Consider the following 19,823-nt stretch of genomic DNA (forward strand, 5'->3'; position numbering starts at 1 on the left):
ACATAAAAAAGTGTATATCAGGGCTGTCCAATTATCATGAAAACCCAGGGCCATAGGAGGCAGCTCTTCTAGTCACTCCTAAAGAACTCAGCTCCAATTTGTTGGTTTTTAGAAAAAGAAAAAAAAAAATTATGTTACTATTGTAATACTTCTCTAAATGTGGTTTCTACGTATCTATTACTGTAAATTCAAACAAGACAGAATGATAACTTGATGAAACGTCCAGAGTATCATTCAAAAACTAACTACTTTGCATAGTGTTGGCTTGTGAAGACAAACCGCTTCCTCTCTGACAATTTTCATTTAATTACCCATCTCCTCTACTATTCAAAGCTAGTCTATCTAACTCTGATCGGGATACCCATTGTGACCAGGAAATGTTCTGCCAAAGAGATGACTCTGCAGTGCTGAGAGTGTGCTTCTGTCTGACCTGCTCATCTGTCCCTAGTGCAAAGTATGACATCAGCAGGCAGGACCAAGAGATAAATGAAAATACTCTGCACTGTTCTATTGAGATTTTTTTTTTTTCCATGCATCTTAAAATTAAGGGGGTAATTATATTTCAATGCGATGTGCCACAGAATATCACTGTGCATATTACAGTCTATTACAGGAGCAAAATGTGCTAATTTTACGGTGTCCCTCTATGGCATGGCAAGATAACATTAACAAATCCTCTGGTGACTACTCTTCACAGCGAGTTATAACAAATGACTTATTGGCACTTGCCTATTCGTCCAATGTTCATTGTGTGCACTTATGTTACTGTACTGCCCTCACCTGATATTTAGGAGAATACACTCTCTCCTCACATGCTTTTGGAGAAGACTGCACTGTTCCCTTATAGCCAATGGGCAGTCAGCAGTAGCCCCAACCTACCATACACAGTTTAGATGTCAGATGATTGTGATTTCCAGCGTTATGGTTTAGTGTTTCCTACTTTGATCACTAATGGGAGCACATGGTTGCTGCATTATATGGGCATTATTTGATTAGTTTTCTTGAATAAAAATCACAAAAAAAGCTGCATTTATAAAATTCTCACATCAAAAGGTTCCCATTGTGTTAGGATTTTGGGAATACTGCAGTATAAGAACATGGAATGTTTAACAAAATTAACTTAGTTACTACCTGCTCAGACATATCTGTACACTTGGCGGACTGTGCAACACCTGCACTGAGGCCATTAGGAATCAGTATGATTTACCACCGGCCATATGGCCGGCGGTTTAAATCCCGACAGCGGAAGCCCGGCAGTGAAGATCCCGACAGGTGAGTATTTTTTCTATGTACTAACCTAACCTCCCTCCCTAACCCTCACCTTCCCTTCCCTCCCCCCCCCCCCCCCCCAAGAGCCTAAACCTAACTCCCCCTTCCCCGCAGCCTAACACTAAAGGTGCATACACACACAACGATTTTTTGAAAGGATTATCGATGATATAATTTATCGTTCACTTTCTGAGTTAAAACGATGAACGATTATCGTTCATGCGCGTTCACGTTTGTAGTTTAGTCAGACTGACCAACTCAACGATTTTCAGTAAGGGAATATGCAAAAATAATTTCTAGTTCAAAAAAATCATTCATTACATTTAGTAAATGAACGATTTTAGTAAAATATTTGTTAATGTTTCCCTTGAAAAAATGAACGAAAATAGTTTACTAAAATAGTTAATTTACTAAATCGTAAAGGGGGGTACCTAACCTTAACCTCCTGGGGGGGTGCCTAACCTTAAGTCCCCCCCCGGGAGCCGGTAACCCCCCCCCCCCCCCGCGGGTGTCCGCCCAGGCTTAATTACCTTCGATCGGTAAGCCGGGTGTCGGGCTCCTGGCGTAGGTCTAATGACAGACGCCTGTCGTTAGACACTTGCAGGGATTAGACAGTCGGCATACCGGCCATTACAGGCTGCAGCCCACACTTGCCTATGTGACCTATTGTACAACTAGAGCACAGGGAGCTTTAAGGAAGAAAGGTTAAATAAGGACACGTGCGCAATAACCTCCTTTAGAAATATTCTCCTGTACTCAACAGCCAAGTATCTAGTTTCACTACGGACTTAATAACATCCTGTCTTTCCATCCCTTTAACGGCCTCCATGGCACACATCACTTGTCCTTTTCTCCTGCTTTCCCAACTCCTTGCCTGCAATGTGCCCACTGTTTGTAGGTCAAAAGACAAGTACAAACATGATAGCAATGAGTGGTCTTCTAAAAGTAACAGTGGAGCAAAACAACCCTCCAATGCTGTCAACACTCCCTCCCCAGATATTTGGGAAATAAGGACAGCACCTTGCCATATTCTTGGATCTATAAAAGGTGAAACTAAAAACTGTATCTAGCAGAAGCTGAAATATGAAAATAGTAAATGACTGGGCATTCATTTTAAGAATAATCGCTCTCAAACAGGTGATGTGGCTCCACTCTGCAAGAAGGCACACAAACAACACTGTTACAGTATGGGGCATTTATATATAATTGCAGCATGTGTGGCTGGCAGGGGCGGATTGGCCGTAAACTTCAGCGGGAGCTTTCCCGGTGGGCCGACGGCTCAGGGGGCTGCTGGCTGCACATTTAGCTCATTCAGAGGCGGTCGCAAGAAGCGATCGCTCTCTCTGAATGAGGGCGGGTGCTTCTTTTTTTTTTTTGGTGCGGCCTCCTGGTCGCAAGCTAAGCTGTGGGTTACCACCCATAGCTTGGCTAGCGACCAGGGTGATGGTCGCGATGGTGATCACCATCGCGACCATCAGGGCTTGCGACCAGACCCTAAGGTTGGGTCTGGGCACTCGCAAGCCCCAGGGAGCTTTCTGCTCTGATGGTCTGAATGACCCCCTTAGTTTTTTTTATACATATCTATATTGAACTTTTTTCGCGGTTTGCTGTATTTCCCCTTCGTGCTAGGGAACTGGAAGTGACGTGAGTGCGGGCGGAAGTGCAGTTCCTGCCCATGACAGACAGCTAAATAAGTGCTTTGTCCCCACTTAAACAAGTTCGCTGTGCGCTCGCCACGTCCCCCTCTATGCCCACTTGGATGGTAGGGAATGACGCTGAACACTGGCTGATGATGTCATGGTCCTCTCCGTGAAGGGGATTCAGACATTACCCTTTTTTCACCGGCCCTGATTGGCACTTCCGGGTACACCGGCAGCCGCGGGGCTGGCCATAACAGAGCAGGGGGAGGCGGTCCGGCCAGAGTACAGAAGGAGGGTTAGGTTGGCCCCCGCCCCGCCTCTCTCCCTCCCTTACCTCCTCCTCTCTGCTTGATGCCGGGGCTTTGACGTCACAATCCAGTGACCAGCCAGAAGGCGGCGAACACCCGAAGAGATGGGAGGAACCTGGCCTGCTGTGCTGTTACCAATCACAACAGGATCAGTGACTGGGTGAGTCACTCACAGCATTCCCTCTCACACACTGCTCCCTGTCTCTCTCACACACACTGCTCCCTGTCTCTCTCTCTCTCTCACACACACACACTGCTCCCTGTCTCTCACACACACACACACACTGCTCCCTGTCTCTCTCACACACTGCTCCCTGTCTCTCTCTCTCTCACTGTTCCCTGTCTCTCTCTCTCTCTCTCTCACACACACTGCTCCCTGACTCTCTCTCTCTCACACTGCTCCCTGTCTCCCTGTCTCTCTCACACTGCTCCCTGTCTCTCTCTCTCTCACACTGCTCCCTGTCTCTCTCTCTCTCACACTGCTCCCTGTCTCTCTCTCTCTCACACTGCTCCCTGTCTCTCTCTCTCTCACACTGCTCCCTGTCTCTCTCTCTCTCACACACACTGCTCCCTGTCTCTCTCTCTCTCACACACACTGCTCCCTGTCTCTCTCTCTCTCACACACACTGCTCCCTGTCTCTCTCTCTCTCACACACACTGCTCCCTGTCTCTCTCTCTCTCACACACACTGCTCCCTGTCTCTCTCTCTCTCACACACACTGCTCCCTGTCTCTCTCTCTCTCTCTCTCTCTCTCTCACACACACACTGCTCCCTGTCTCTCTCTCTCTCTCACACACTGCTCCCTGTCTCTCTCTCTCTCTCACACACTGCTCCCTGTCTCTCTCTCTCTCTCACACACTGCTCCCTGTCTCTCTCTCTCTCTCACACACTGCTCCCTGTCTCTCTCTCTCTCTCACACACTGCTCCCTGTCTCTCTCTCTCTCTCTCACACACTGCTCCCTGTCTCTCTCTCTCTCTCTCTCTCTCTCTCTCTCTCACACACTGCTCCCTGTCTCTCTCTCTCTCTCTCACACACTGCTCCCTGTCTCTCTCTCTCTCTCTCTCTCACACACTGCTCCCTGTCTCTCTCTCTCACACACTGCTCCCTGACTCTCTCTCTCTCACACTGCTCCCTGTCTCTCTCTCTCTCACACACACTGCTCCCTGTCTCTCTCTCTCTCTCACACACACTGCTCCCTGTCTCTCTCTCTCTCACACACTGCTCCCTGTCTCTCTCTCTCTCTCACACACTGCTCCCTGTCTCTCTCTCTCTCTCACACACTGCTCCCTGTCTCTCTCTCTCTCACACACACACACTGCTCCCTGTCTCTCTCTCTCTCTCACACACTGCTCCCTGTCTCTCTCTCTCTCTCTCACACTGCTCCCTGTCTCTCTCTCTCTCACACACTGCTCCCTGTCTCTCTCTCTCACACACTGCTCCCTGTCTCTCTCTCTCTCTCTCTCTCTCTCTCTCTCACACACTGCTCCCTATCTCTCTCTCTCTCTCTCACACACACTGCTCCCTGTCTCTCTCTCTCACACACTGCTCCCTGTCTCTCTCTCTCTCTCTCACACACTGCTCCCTGACTCTCTCTCTCTCTCTCTCACACACACTGCTCCCTGTCTCTCTCTCTCTCTCACACTGCTCCCTGTCTCTCTCTCTCTCTCTCTCTCACACTGCTCCCTGTCTCTCTCTCTCTCTCTCTCACACACTGCTCCGTCTCTCTCTCTCTCTCACACACTGCTCCGTCTCTCTCTCTCTCTCACACACTGCTCCCTGTCTCTCTCTCTCTCTCACACACTGCTCCCTGTCTCTCTCTCTCTCTCACACACTGCTCCCTGTCTCTCTCTCTCTCTCACACACTGCTCCCTGTCTCTCTCTCTCTCTCACACACACACTGCTCCCTGTCTCTCTCTCTCTCTCTCTCTCACACACACTGCTCCCTGTCTCTCTCTCTCTCTCTCTCTCACACTGCTCCCTGTCTCTCTCTCTCTCTCACACACTGCTCCCTGTCTCTCTCTCTCTCTCACACACTGCTCCCTGTCTCTCTCTCTCACACACACACTGCTCCCTGTCTCTCTCTCTCTCTCTCACACACTGCTCCCTGTCTCTCTCTCTCACACACTGCTCCCTGTCTCTCTCTCTCACACACTGCTCCCTGTCTCTCTCTCTCACACACTGCTCCCTGTCTCTCTCTCTCACACACACACTGCTCCCTGTCTCTCTCTCTCACACACACACTGCTCCCTGTCTCTCTCTCTCTCTCACACACACACTGCTCCCTGTCTCTCTCTCTCTCACACACACACACTGCTCCCTGTCTCTCTCTCTCTCACACACACTGCTCCCTGTCTCTCTCTCTCTCTCACACACTGCTCCCTGTCTCTCTCTCTCTCTCACACACTGCTCCCTGTCTCTCTCTCTCTCTCACACACTGCTCCCTGTCTCTCTCTCTCTCTCACACACTGCTCCCTGTCTCTCTCTCTCTCTCACACACTGCTCCCTGTCTCTCTCTCTCTCTCACACACTGCTCCCTGTCTCTCTCTCTCTCTCACACACTGCTCCCTGTCTCTCTCTCTCTCTCACACACTGCTCCCTGTCTCTCTCTCTCTCACACACTGCTCCCTGTCTCTCTCTCTCTCACACACTGCTCCCTGTCTCTCTCTCTCTCACACACTGCTCCCTGTCTCTCTCTCTCTCACACACTGCTCCCTGTCTCTCTCTCTCTCACACACTGCTCCCTGTCTCTCTCTCTCTCACACACTGCTCCCTGTCTCTCTCTCTCACACACACACTGCTCCCTGTCTCTCTCTCTCACACACACACTGCTCCCTGTCTCTCTCTCTCACACACACACACTGCTCCCTGTCTCTCTCTCTCACACACACACACTGCTCCCTGTCTCTCTCTCTCTCACACTGCTCTACACTGATGTACTATAAGGGGAAATCTGGTAAAACCCCAGAAAATGCGGTTTTCGGGAGTTTTACCGCATTCCCCATATGTACAAAGCATAGGAATGCGGTGCATTCTAAAGCTTTGTCCCGATGGGTAACGCCATCTTCAGGCGGCGTTACCCAATAGAAGCCTAGGGGCTTCTTATCGAGATGTTTCACCTTGGGAGGGATCCAATCTGATCCCTCCCATCACCCCCCACAGTCCGCGTCCTTCCGCACATGCGCAGAAGGAAGGCAGAGGGAATTCTGGGTGTTAAACCCGGAAGTCCCTTTGTCCGGAACCATCTCAAAGGACAGCTCTTATCAGGAGAGCTGTCCTTTGCGATACTCTAGGTACATACTGCGGCAATCAACCAAGGTATGTACGGGATGTGCCGCATCGCAGATGCAATGCTAATACACCCCACCCCTTGTCTCTTTCTTTTCTCCCCATCTCTCTCCATACTCACCTTCCAGACCTCCAGCATCTCATGGTACCCGCCTCTTCCTTAATTCAACATTGACTTTATAGCCACTACAGGTTGATGACATTGGCTTTATTCCTACATAAACAGGCGGCTTCCAGACCATGTGATCTCCTGCATGAATAGTGAATACCGACTTAAGATGCTGCCTGTCCAGAAAGGATCAATTTTTTCAGAGGTTCCCCATTGCAGAGAAATCATACAGGTAAGAAAATGCTCATTCACATGCGTGGTCTATTTTTTCACTGGAGAGGGGGACTGGGGGCATGCCCATCAGCTCCCAGTGCAGTGGGCATGCCCCCAGCATGACAAAACGGGGGAAGAATGGCTCGCAAACACAAAGCCACACCCCTTGTCACAAAACCACGCCCCCTTTTTCGGCGCATGCACATAGGGCCACTTAGGTGGATTTTCCAGGGCCATTTTAAATTCCCAATCCGCCCCTGGTGGCTGGTATTTAATTTTTTTGTTATTTTCTTAACAGAATGTCTTTCGCTTTCTAATCTAGTACTGCTGCTACCATGTGCTCAAATTCCATTACCTGCTTCCAGTTTGGGCTGTAGGCTTATCCCCAGAAAGAAGCACAACTATAAAATGCTACCATTCATTCCACCTAGAGTGTCTGAATATTCTATCAATTTAACATTTGAGATATAAGCTCTCCTGGACAGGAAATACTATTTCTACTATATAGATTGGTAGCGATATGTAAGTAAAGGATGCATACAGTGCAGGCGGTTGCCTAGGGTGCCAGAATATTAGGGGGTATTTAGAAAAAAATAAATAAATTGAATGAGTGACATAATGTCACTCATACAGAGTCTTCATTTTCGTTTTAGAGAGAGCAGACTCTGGGTACATGGTTAGCAGGAACATCTGTGACATAACAGATTCTTCAGTTGGTGTAACGAGAGCCATAGGCTATGACGGCATACACAGAGCATAGACAGCTAAAATGAATAGCGAATGCAAACCAAAAACTTAAAAAAATTACAAAGAGAGCCAAGCAGTGAAAATGATTGTGCATTAAAGAACTCTATATTCAAACATGAAAGCAGAACTCTATATTCTTCTTGAAGACCCTTTTCCACAAAAACACTCTGACGAGAGCTTCACCAATACAACATCCATGGTAGAGCTGAAATGGCCAAAACGTTGATTAGGGACAATGCTGCTAAAAGGTGTCAGGATTATAAAAGATGGACGTATTATAATGTTTGGAAACACATAATATGGTCTGATGATCAGGTCCGATGCTATAACCTACATCACATTGGGTTTGTGTGTGGAGAACACCAAAAGAAGCCTAGAATCCTGAATGCTCGATTCCCATTGTGAAAAATGGAGATATAATTGTGATGGTTTGGTGAGCAATATCTTGGTATTCCCAAAGGCTGGATTACTGGCAGTGTCTACATGGATATTTTAAGCAACCAGATGAATCTCCTGGGCCAGAAGTTGTTTCACAATAATTATTACATAAATAAAGAGGACAAATGCCCCTCATTCAGGCAGCCAGAAGTGTGCAGGCTTGTTTCAGATAGATAAAGAAACGTCAGCATCTTCCCTGGCCGACACAATCATCAGACGTCAGTACCATCAAAGCAATGGGGTCAATCTTAGAGAACAGAGTGAGAAGCAGAATCCCTCCATCTTCGCTCAAGCAATTAGAAGATATTACACATGGCGAGTAGAAGATATTACACATGGCGAGTGGTACAACATTCCACCAGATACTATTCAAAGCTTATTTGAGTCTATTCCAAGAAAGATACAAGCTGTATTACAGGCAGGTGGTGGCCCAACTCCATACTAATAAATAAATCAGTCCTCACAAAGTCCTATAAATTGATTAATAATAAAAATTGTTACATAACATTTTATATTTTATAAAACGGCAGCAGAAAGACAGTAAAAAAAAAAAAAATAAGTTAATCTTTACCATAGGAAAAAAAGACAATTTATTCAAGTTCAGCTAATCTAGAACACTTAATTTTCTGATCAACAGGAAGTGCTACAACCTATATAATGTACAAGACCAGGGCCTTTGACAAATAGGTCTTCAGCAATCAGATTGCTGGTAAGGAGAAAAGACAATTGCAGCGATTATAGCAGTGATTCCCAACCTCGGTCCTCAAGGCACACTAACAGTCCTGGTTTTAGTGATAACCAGGCTTGTGCACAGAAGGTTAAATCAATATAACTGTGGTACTAATAAAGTCACCTGTGCTCAAGTATGGCTATGCCTAAAACCTGGACTGTTAGTGTGCCTTGAGGACCGTGGTTGGGAACCCCTGGATTATAGAGACACAGATTTGATAGAGGGTTTACGTTCTTTCACACATGACTAATAACCCTTTTACACAGACTTGAAAATCCCAGGCTGATGCATGCGGAAGCGCATCAGCCCGGGATTTTTGTCAGTGTAAATGGTCCAGGAGATCCAACTCTGGTAAGCTTGCAGGGTTAGCCACAAGTCTTTCTCATGTCACCCTGCAGTGTACATGGCGCAAACCAGGTAACGATGACCCGGAACGTGCCGCATGCTGCCCGATTGGCCGGCTTCAGTGGCGCTTGCAGGGGTCATCTCCAAGCGTCCACTGCAACCAGGGCCAGCCCAACCAGCACGGAGCAGCGCTCCCCACCAGCCCTCCCAGCCTTTGAGAGGGACGCTAGGAAGAACTGATGCTTACCTGCGCAGGAAGAGCTGGGTCACTGCAGACCCAGCTACAGTGTGAATGGTGCCGACCCGGTGCTGCGGTGTAAAAGGGGTCAGTCCCGAGTTGGAAAAGTGTCCATATCCCGGGTCAGATACGGGACTTTGGTGTAAAAGTGGTATAATTGTAACATTACAGAAGCTAATCAAAAGTTTACAGAAGTTGGTACGGTAACCGGCCGCTCTAAGATGAAATGTCTGAAACATAGAATAACTTGCAAGCTGCTACACAGCAAATGTTAGTACAAGGGTGCACAACCTTTTCAAGTCCGGGGGCCGCATTGGGAGATTGCACTGATTAAAGGGGCCGTAATAAAAACGTACTTGCTTAAAAATAAATACATACAAAAGTGGAAAAGGCCTTGCAGCATTCTTCAAAGGTCCCTATGGACACAGAAGTGTGTGCAATGCTGTATGTGCCGGCACCAGGAGTGTGGCCATCCCATGTACCATCAAATTCCCTTTTTGACCAAATTTCCTCCACTCTGCAGGAACACTAGCACTACCCCATACATCCCCCTGCACAGCCACTGTACTCTCCATGTGGCTCCCACTACTTTAGGGTCAGTCGTGGTGACATCAAAGAAATACAAGCCTGAGGCTCTTAGAGAAGGATTGTGCTCTCCGTGACATTAACATTAGGAAAATTTATTTTTGTTTTGCTTAAGACATGTAAATAATAAATGTGAGCTTGTGTGCTTTGCATGCAAATGTTTGCTTTAAAGTCCCAGTCTGGCTCTCACTATGGCAATGAGACCAAATTACCACAAAAAAATATCTAAATGCAGCACAAACCAGACATTTGTTGCTATCAGGTAATTTAAATAGGAATAGAAAATAACTAAAACCACCACCACCACCACCAAGGTGCTGGCCCTATCTTGGGCTCCCACCAGAGGGCCACATATGAGGGAAAGGGCTGCATGCAGCCTTGTGCCGCAGGCTGTGTACGATCATGTTAATACTATTTGAAACAGCTCAAGTTCTGTCACCTTTTACATATTCAGGGCTCAGAGTGAGGGAACCAAGTCCATGAGAGTCAATTTTGAGAAAATGGATCTCAACTTTGAAGAACTGTAATTAGTTAACCGTTGATTTTTAATTATTTTTACTTATTCGATAACGTAGTACAGTGTTTATTTTACAACATATGATGTTCCCAATGTACCATGGCAGAGTTTTGTAGCTTATTCAAGGTTTGGGGTACCGTTTAAGTGTGTAGGCAAAACAGATAGAGGTTGAGTCTCCCATATCCAAAATGCTTAGGGCCAGAGGTATTTTGGATATCGGATTTTTCTGTACTTTGGAATATGTGCATAGCAAATATAAATAATAATCATAATTACCATATAAAGATATTTTGCGAATGGGACCCTAGTCTAAACACAGAATGCATGTTTCATATACACATAGCCTGAAAGTTATTTTATACAATATTGTTATATAATTTTGTGCAAAGTTTGCGTACATACATGAAATTAATTTATGTGTCATATACACACAGTCAGAAGATAATTTTGTGCTTTAAACAAAGTTTGTGTACATTGATCCATCAGTAAGCAAAGGTGTCACTATCTGAGTCATGCTCAAAAAATTCTGTATTTTGGAAGACCTGTATAAGGAACACCTGTATAATGCAGACACAGTGAGGAGCAAGTACAGGGGACCTTAGACTGCCTTGATATACTCACCATCAGCTCCATATTTAAATAAAAAATTAAACCCACTCATGTTGAACTTTCATTAAAAACATTTGTTTATTGCATCTTTACTAATAGGCTGTTTTGCGATATGCAGATAAAATTTATTACATTTTCAAAATCTGAAAACTCTTAAGACTGATGTGGTTTAAACCACGTGGAAGTTTGTTGTTCTTTGGGGAGCACTCACTTTGTTGACTGGATCTACGGGCTTCCACAATCTAAAGGGGGCAGTAACACCAACCTACCTGGTGGGTTAGTCATGTTAGAAGGCGGAGTTGGATACCTTAGTTTGAGTTAATAAATGCACCCAGGGTGGAGGGGTCTCCATCTGCAATGAACGTTTGTTGGTGTTTAGTGCTACATTGAAGGGCTGGACTGATTCCTGGCCATCCTTTGTTTACCACTATCCAGTTTTATTAATATTTATCAAATTATTATTGCTTTATTAATAAACAGTTGATCTATTGATAAAGCAATAAGACTGCACTGCTATAATTGATATATCGGTGTGCAACCGAGTCTGTATACAAAGCACAACAGACCTTGGGTGTGTAAAAACCCGCAGCCTCTTCATAGTAACACTTTGTATCCCCCCCTAGGGATGCGAGGAGAAATCCGACAAACGTGTCGGGCGCGCAGCTGTTTGCCAGCTTAGCGCGGCGCTAAGAGCCGCGTGCCCGGCACTTTAGACAGAAAATGCTGGTTACCGTGCCTTAACAACCAGGTTAAGTCGTGATAACCGGCATTCGCAGACTTAACCGATTCCCGACAACGCTAACAGCGCGTTGAATTGAATAGCTGCAGTAGCTCCCTCCCACGGCTATTCAACATTGCATTGAATTGAATTTGGCTCATTAATACTAAATGGAAGTTTTATATAACTGTGCTTGCCCATCATCCATATTACCAGTGCGGTAGCAGAACTAATGCACCCTGGGCCGTCCCAGTTGCACCTGTGATGTCACAAAGAGGGGGCGAGGATCAGGAAGCTGAGCGTCAGGCAGCTCTTCAGCATCCCTTTATACACACCATGCAAGTCAAATACAGGTGCCACCGGGGCTAGAGATGGGCCCACATGAGACACATTGCATCCTGGCACACCCATAGTTACGGCCCTGTAACCCATTGCATAAATATTTATATCACCAGAGAAAGCCCGGCTCTCACCGCATGGATCATATTATACTTGCTAAGGTGCCATCCAGGAGCGTATGTGACACTCCAAATACAATAGAGAAGAAAGGCGGCACTCAGTAGACTTGATGATGACAATAAAACCGTCCTTTAAAGATCCAACGTTGGATCATTAAAGGACGGTTTTATTGTCATCATCAAGTCTACTGAGTGCCGCCTTTCTTCTCTAATAGATATATACACACATATAAAAAGAATGACTTAAAACGATCATATACATGAGCATCAGTCATTAGATGACTGCAAACGTGTAGGTGTCAAGGACTCAGAGGAGCCACAACCCTGAAATTCCCTAGGACTCTGCTATTACAAATATACTGAACACACACACACACACACACACACACATCCTTAAGAAAAAGCAGTCCCTGTACAGTATGTTCTGTCTGCGCCTGTCTCACGAATCCTATACTCTGCCCACATAATCAGCGTTTTGCATTTCCCGAGTCATACAGAAGATGCAATCATAGACATCTGCAGAAAGATGGAGAGCAAGTTATATTAGACACAACTACACCCCTAGATCAGAGGTTCTCAAACTTGGTCCTCAGGACCCCACACAGTTCACATTTTCCAGGTCACCCAGCATGTGCAGGTGTATTCAGTACATGTTAAAAAGTTCCACTGGTAAAGTTAATTATTTCACTTGTGATTCTGTAAGGAGACCTGGAAAACATGCACAGTGGGGTCCTGAGGACAGAGTTTGAGAACCTGTGGCCTAGATGTTGAGATAATCGCAAATAAATTTAAGTCACCAAATAGCTGTAAATATTAATGTAAGGTGAACCTCAAACCCGCATGCATTTTACCTATACTTAATTTCAGTTAGGAAAACGGATTATTGGCGCTTATTTTTCACATGGTGCCATGGGGGGGGGTGTGGAGAATCAATTGTTTTTGCTCCATTTGGCGCAAATACCTCGGGCACCCATTCTTTTTCGGTTTGCCTCCTGCCGAAAAGTACCGCTTTTTGCACATGTTCCTTGTCATGCCCAATAATTTAGATGCATTTAGCCGCTTTAAGTGACATACTACATCATGTACGCGACACTGCTGGGAAATGACTCCCGGCAGCATAGCAGACATGGGGGTCTATTTACTAAGCAGTGTTAGGAGACAGAGTGAAAAGTGATAAGGTGCCAGCTAATCAGCTCCTAACTGCCATCTCACATGCTGTGTTTGAAAAATGACAGTTGGGAGCTGATTGGCTGGCACCTTATCACTTTTCACTCTGTCTCCTAACACTGCTTAGTACAGTGTTGGCTAACCTTGACACTCCAGCTGTTGTGGAACTATATATCCCAGCATGCCCTGCCACAGTTTTAGCATGCCCTAATAGCAAAACTGTAGCAGTGCATGCTGGGTTATGTAGTTCCATAACAGCTAGAGTGTCAAGGTTAGCCAACACTGGCTTAGTACATAGACCCATCAACCTGGTCTGTTTGGGAGCGACATGCGGGAGAAGCAATAGGCGCACAGCGCCGGAACAAACAATTGAATTCCGTCTGTCTAAAGTGACGGTCGATTGGATGAGCTAATACATTTGAATCGCCCTCTGTGTCCAAAACTGCTTAATCCACATTACCCAGATATTGTTTTCATATTCTAAAAAATGCAAAGGAAAAATGACAGTTTGGATGTCACTGGTTGCTATAGGATACGCAGCATATCTGCTCACAGAGCAATGCGCTCCACACACATTAGGAAATCAGTGATCATGTCCAGCACTGTATTTCAGGCAAAATGAAAGATAGGCATTGGTATATGGCTTTCTGAAGATAATATATAGTAGATACTGGTTATATATATCATTAATGTTATATAGTCTTAAAAAGATGTGTCTCGGTAGTGACAAATCCCCTAATAAAAACAAACATTCCAGAAACCATTTGACTCGTTCTGTCCCTGTGTGGAAACCAGATGCTCATTGTAAGGGGTTTTTCACTCTAATATGGTTACGCAATCCCCCACTACCATTAATAGCACTTTGAGAGCCCAATCATTCACTATAGGAGGATCATACTGAGGGCAGAGCAACAGATTCTGCCACCCAGGATACAAAGCCAGAGAGGAAGCACAACTGCCCGTTACTACCGGCACCAACCACAAGGCTGTGTGGAGGCTCCATGGCATGGTGGGGTACAGCATGTGAGAGGAGCCATACTATAAAGTATAAGTGCCAGTGAGGCAGGGAGCAGAGTAGAAAGCTGGGGGATAATGGTGCTGTCTGGCTTTCCAAAGGCACTGAAGTGCTCTAGAACTCAGTGCAGGCACCTCTACCAATCATCTGCCGTGCAGCTTAGCTCTCTCTGTAACATGGTCATCCAACGCAATGGCTTTAAGGCTCTCACCTAGAGCTGCTGTGTGGTGACATTGCCTGCTATAAAGAGTGTAGTGTGGAAGGTGTGGGGACCCCTTAAATGCGAGTGCTGGGACCCTATTAAATACAGCAAATAATAGGGGGTACTAAGGTGCTGGTTTTGGGAAAGGACAGTATTTAGTAAACCTCAAATAAAGTAAAAACAAAAAACTAATTTAAAGCTCTGGAGCCATCATTAGCTTTGGTTCCTATCGTTTACAAGATGAGAGCTTCACAACCATTGGATTTTACACTTACAGTAATTTCAAAGGATGCGGGGTCTTCATTTGATTCAAAGGTTACATACTGCATAGTAAAAACCTTCCACTTCAAATTGTTACAAACAGATGCAGACTGCGGGATTCAGCATGATTGTGGATAATTTTAGTGTTCATTCTAGCACCCTGCACCTGTCACAACCTGTGCAGTTGCTCTTTCCTGCCTGGAGTGTCACTCTGGTGCTTCTAGCACACTCAAATGATGCAACAAACTGCTGAGATACAGACCAGAGTGTGCTAGAAGCGCCACAGCAGGAAGACACCCCAGGCAGGAAAAAGGAAATTGCACAGGTTGTGACAAGTGAAGGGTGTTAGAATGAACACTAGATATAGTAACACTCTTCACATCTGACTGGTTCATAGGCACAGTACACAGGGCCCAATTTATCAAAAAATCTGAATACCAGCAGCATATTTAGATAAGTAGAGTGGTGATACTAATGATTATGCCGCTGGTATTCATTATTACTTAGCCCTCCAGCGACGATCTCCCTCCCGCAGGAAGTCAGCAGAGTGCTCATACCCACTTTTTGCTGCAATGTTCAGTATATTAACACATGCTCAGTGCATCAGACAGTGGAGTAGGGTAAGATCTGCTTATTATATACACAGATTGCACAACAGATAATTATTTGCTCTATATTTTATTTTTTATAAATAAAGCATATTATTACACATTATACTTAGTAAAATGATGGTGAGTGGGGAATTAGCACCTCAAATAGCAACAGAAAAAAAATAATTCATGAAATCTCCTCCCCTTAGTACTTCAAGGGTTTTTTGAAAATCAGTTCAATGAAGCATATTTATTGTGATTAGAGATATGTAAAATAACTTTGAGGAATAACTGAGATTTTGATTAGGAATATTGGGCTATAGTTGAGTCTCCTGGTGGCACTTCACAAGAAACCCATCTCCCCCCCCCTCTCATATTCACTTATTAAATCCCTGCTACAAAATCCTGTTGGCTGAGGACGGAGCTGTCAATTATGTAAGTGCACATTGAAGTTGACGACCTTCGGTTAATGAAAAGCAAAATGTAATTCTTTTATATTCCTTACTTAAAGTTATGCCCACACTAGAACCATGGGCAATGGACCAAGGAAGGAGTCTGGGCAATATTAAGCTACCCAGCTGGGTACATACTTGTCGATGTATCGTTCTACCAGCGAACACTATATATCGGTAGTGCATTGGCGGGTACAGTAATATCAATCTGACAAACAACCTATAGAAAGAATGACATGTGAAAACTATAGATGGAGATTGTGAGGGGGCGCTGGGCTCAGAGGAAGAATCTACTGCACATTGAGTGCAGTTGGGCCTCTCCCATAATGAATGACTCTATACTTTGTAAGGCGCTGCGGAACACTTGTGGCGCCATATAAATGATATTATTAATAATAATGTAGTTTGTGTGTACTAGGGATTTCTTCACACTGATTTTCCAATTTATATACATATATTTATTTCCATGTTCTTCATCCCTCTCCAGTTACACACTACCCTTGGCCTGGATCTTACATTTTGTAAGATTTTGAATGGATTTATATAATAAAAAAAAAAAAAAACACGACTCTGCCCGCTTTCCTCTTCTGCGCTGGAGGTGGGCTCTGAATGACTGTGCTGTGCGTGCGAATTCAGAGATACATGCTATTAGCACAGTCAGAGCTGCACTCCAAGTTCTGAGGAGTGAGAGACTATGGTATAGCCGGTTAACAATGATGAACACCAACTTGAAGCACTAACGCCAGAAGCCATTTCAAAATGATTCCTGACAGGTGCATATGGGTGAGGTAAATTCTGATGGCACACAAGCCTGTGGCTTTTGCCTTTGGGGGTAGCTGGGCATACAGGCCTGGGCGCCATTATGCGTTTATGGAGTAGTGGGGGGGGGGGGTATGAGCAGGAGTGTAAAGCTGTTGCGGAATTGAGGAGGGAGCACACAGGCCGCAGAGTTATGCTGTTTTCGGAAAGGCGCAGAGTGGTCATACATAGCCCATACCCCCCTCTGCCCCACCCTAAAAATGTGTACTATATAGTTATAGTATATTAAACAATATAACGACAGAGCAAAGAAGCAAAATAGCCATTTGCTCTTAAACCATATGCATGTAAAAGTACAGAGAAGAAAATGAAGGACTTCTAGCACAATACATATGCTGTGTGTTGCAAGTCATTTTACATAGTGACAATGAATGAAAATGTCCTCTCACATCCTATAGATTTAAGCCTTGGCAAGCATCCCAGAAATATCGTAAATTCCACAGTAATATGATTTAAGGCCACATTTTATAAGGGCCACTGGTCATGCATACACTGGTAACAATTGCTGCAATGAATACTGAAGGGGACAAGGAGAGGCGATTTAAATAGACTAAAAGTGCTGTAACACTAACAGTGAAATAAGATTATAACAAGGTTCAGTCCAGAAACTAGATTCAGATACAGAGAGAATTATTTATTTATTTTTTCTTTAAATGCTTTATGTGTGGGCCACGAATGAAACCATTTTGCAACAGATATACTAGGCCTCCTGCCCTTACAAAGCAAAAATCCTTCAAATAACAGTCAATGTTCGGGGACAAGAAAAGATATTTTCATTGGAGTATTTCCCAATTATGGGCTACAAAAAAGGTTTATATGCGCAATAGAAATGGTTTAAATAGATTTTTTTTCTAACATAAAAAATACATATATAGATTTCGACCCAAAACCACACCTTACACATGAACAGAATTCTTACACCAGAGCAAGCAGAAATGGATGGTGAAAGCTCATTGTCAAACACATGAAGAAATTCAATACTGCACAGCACAAAGGTTAAAATTAAAATACAGACTGCACGCCATGTCGAATGCTTATTTGTACTGTGGCCTTGTGGATAAAAGAGATAGCTACCCGCACACTTTCATACCCAAGGAAAATAATAGCTCAACCATATGTATGGATCGCCTACTCAAGTCATATTCACATAAAGCTACAAGGCTCCTTGAAGTGTCATAAAACGAGAATGGATTTGTCTCACTACCATTTAGCAGGTAATTATATGAGGAGCAGATACATTAAGTCATTAGGTGTGTCAACAATATAAAGGAGTTTTAGACATTTCTAGGAAGCTTCAGTGCCACCCCCTCCCCCAACATCCTGTACGTCACTGACAGTTCAACAATTAAACATTACCCCTAGTGATCCAGGTCACACACAGTGCTAGACATAATCCTGAAATGTGGTTACACATTCTCAGGTCGCAGCCTGTAATGTAGCTCTTTACACTGAACAATAATAAAAAAGGTAGGGGGTGGAACCTATACTTAAATCAGAGGAAAGATGGTAGCAGCAACTCCTCAGGCTAATGCCATTCTGATTACTTGGCACACCATGATGTGTAAGAGATGGGCACTGCAGAGCCTTTAATGTGATCCATTCCCACCCCATTCATCTAAAATAGCAGGGCCACTGAAGAAGTTCTGCAGCAGCTTACAGCTTATTCCAAACCCCTTGTACAGTTCATCTCACCAGTAACCAAGGCTGCCCCTGAGCTCTCTAGACACATAGGAGCAGCATTAAACTCTGAATTACAACATTTAAATGTCCCAAAGTCACCGAGCAGCAGCACAGCATGTGCCCATTACAGAGGAAGTAGGAGAGCTGCATGATTAAAGGGCAGAGGGAAAACCCGAGCTGTCCTCTTCTAAATCACTGACCACCTCCTCCGTATAATATACACACACATATCACACATTGCCATCCGCGTATACAGTGATGCCAGGTACAATACGTGAAAGGAGAAGGGGGATGAGACGGAAGGAGGGAGACAGCATTCCAGAGCGGGCATTCACAGTCCCCTCTCCCCGGGAGCTCTCACACCGGGGGAGCAGCACTCTCCATGCACAATACGTACTATGTAAGGCGAGCTCTCTCGTACGGTGCTGTCCGGTAATCCCCAATCTGCCCGGTGATCTGGTTTTTCTCCTTTCAGAAGGGAGAGCCCTGGCAGAGGAGGAGGGAGCAGAGCTGGTGGTGGTGGTGGTGGGGATGTTTCAGCTGCTGTGGGTGACGGTCCGGGCTGAGCGGAGTGTGTGGGGGAGCGCAGAGCCTTGAGAGCAGATAGGTAATGGGGCTGCTGCTGCCTGTGAGGCGGATGGCTGGTGCATTGGGAGGCGAGGCTGGGCAGTCAGTGACACGGATGGGACAGAGGGAGCTGCAGGCAGGATGTCAGAGCAGAGGGAGCTGCAGATTGCCGGAATCTCATGTCCCCGTCGCTCTCAGGCACTGTGAGGGCTGATTGTTCTGTGGGAGCAGCACTGCAGCTCAGCGGCTCAGCTCTGTCACAAAGCAAAGGGGCAGGGGCTAGTTCCCCTTCGCTAAAGCCTGCCTCCTGACATCACCGGTCAGGTGACTGCTGCAGTCACACGGTGCACAGTGCAGGTCTGGCTGCTGCTGAGTGCTGTACGTGTTCTCTGCACCTCCTGTATAGCTGGCAGCTCTGATTGCAGGGAATCAGGTGTAACGTGGCCACTAATCTGTGTGTGCAGGAGAGGACATGGGTGAGAGCAGCAGGGGGAGGGGGCATGGATGAGAAACTGGTGTGAAGTGTTTGATAAAACATGGGCATGTGAGAAACACTGGTGAGCACCAGGGCATGCTTGGCAACACTGCTGGGCATAGACTATCATGTGGGGGAAAAGCTCTGGAACAGTCGGATGTGTATGAGGTACTGTAGGAAATGTATTACACCTAAAGTGTGTAAAAGTGGACAACTGGAATAGTTGCCAATAGCAACCAATCAGCTTCGAGGTAGCATTTATACAGCATTTATACAGTATGAGGAGAATTCAATTAGAGGCGAAGTTTTCGCCTGTCTGACCTTTCGCTTCATTCACCTGTCTCAGAGGCGAATTTATTCCATGCGCGTCCCCGCTTTTCGCCT

The 19,823-nt window shown here is 45.4% G+C and overlaps 1 protein-coding gene across 1 annotated transcript in view; it reads right to left on the reverse strand.

Moving 5' to 3' along the window:
* The window catches only part of CSRNP2 (cysteine and serine rich nuclear protein 2), a 66,415-nt gene extending 47,349 nt beyond the window's left edge, over positions 1-19,066 (reverse strand). The window contains exon 1 of the mRNA XM_088465939.1: positions 18,795-19,066. The gene's annotated coding sequence lies outside the window, so the exon portion shown is untranslated. The remainder of the gene's footprint in view (positions 1-18,794) is intronic.
* Positions 19,067-19,823: the final 757 nt, after the last annotated feature.

Source organism: Taudactylus pleione, unplaced genomic scaffold, assembly GCF_031769625.1.
Source record: "Taudactylus pleione unplaced genomic scaffold, aTauple2 ptg000065l, whole genome shotgun sequence".
In the NCBI taxonomy this organism is placed as follows: domain Eukaryota; kingdom Metazoa; phylum Chordata; class Amphibia; order Anura; family Myobatrachidae; genus Taudactylus; species Taudactylus pleione.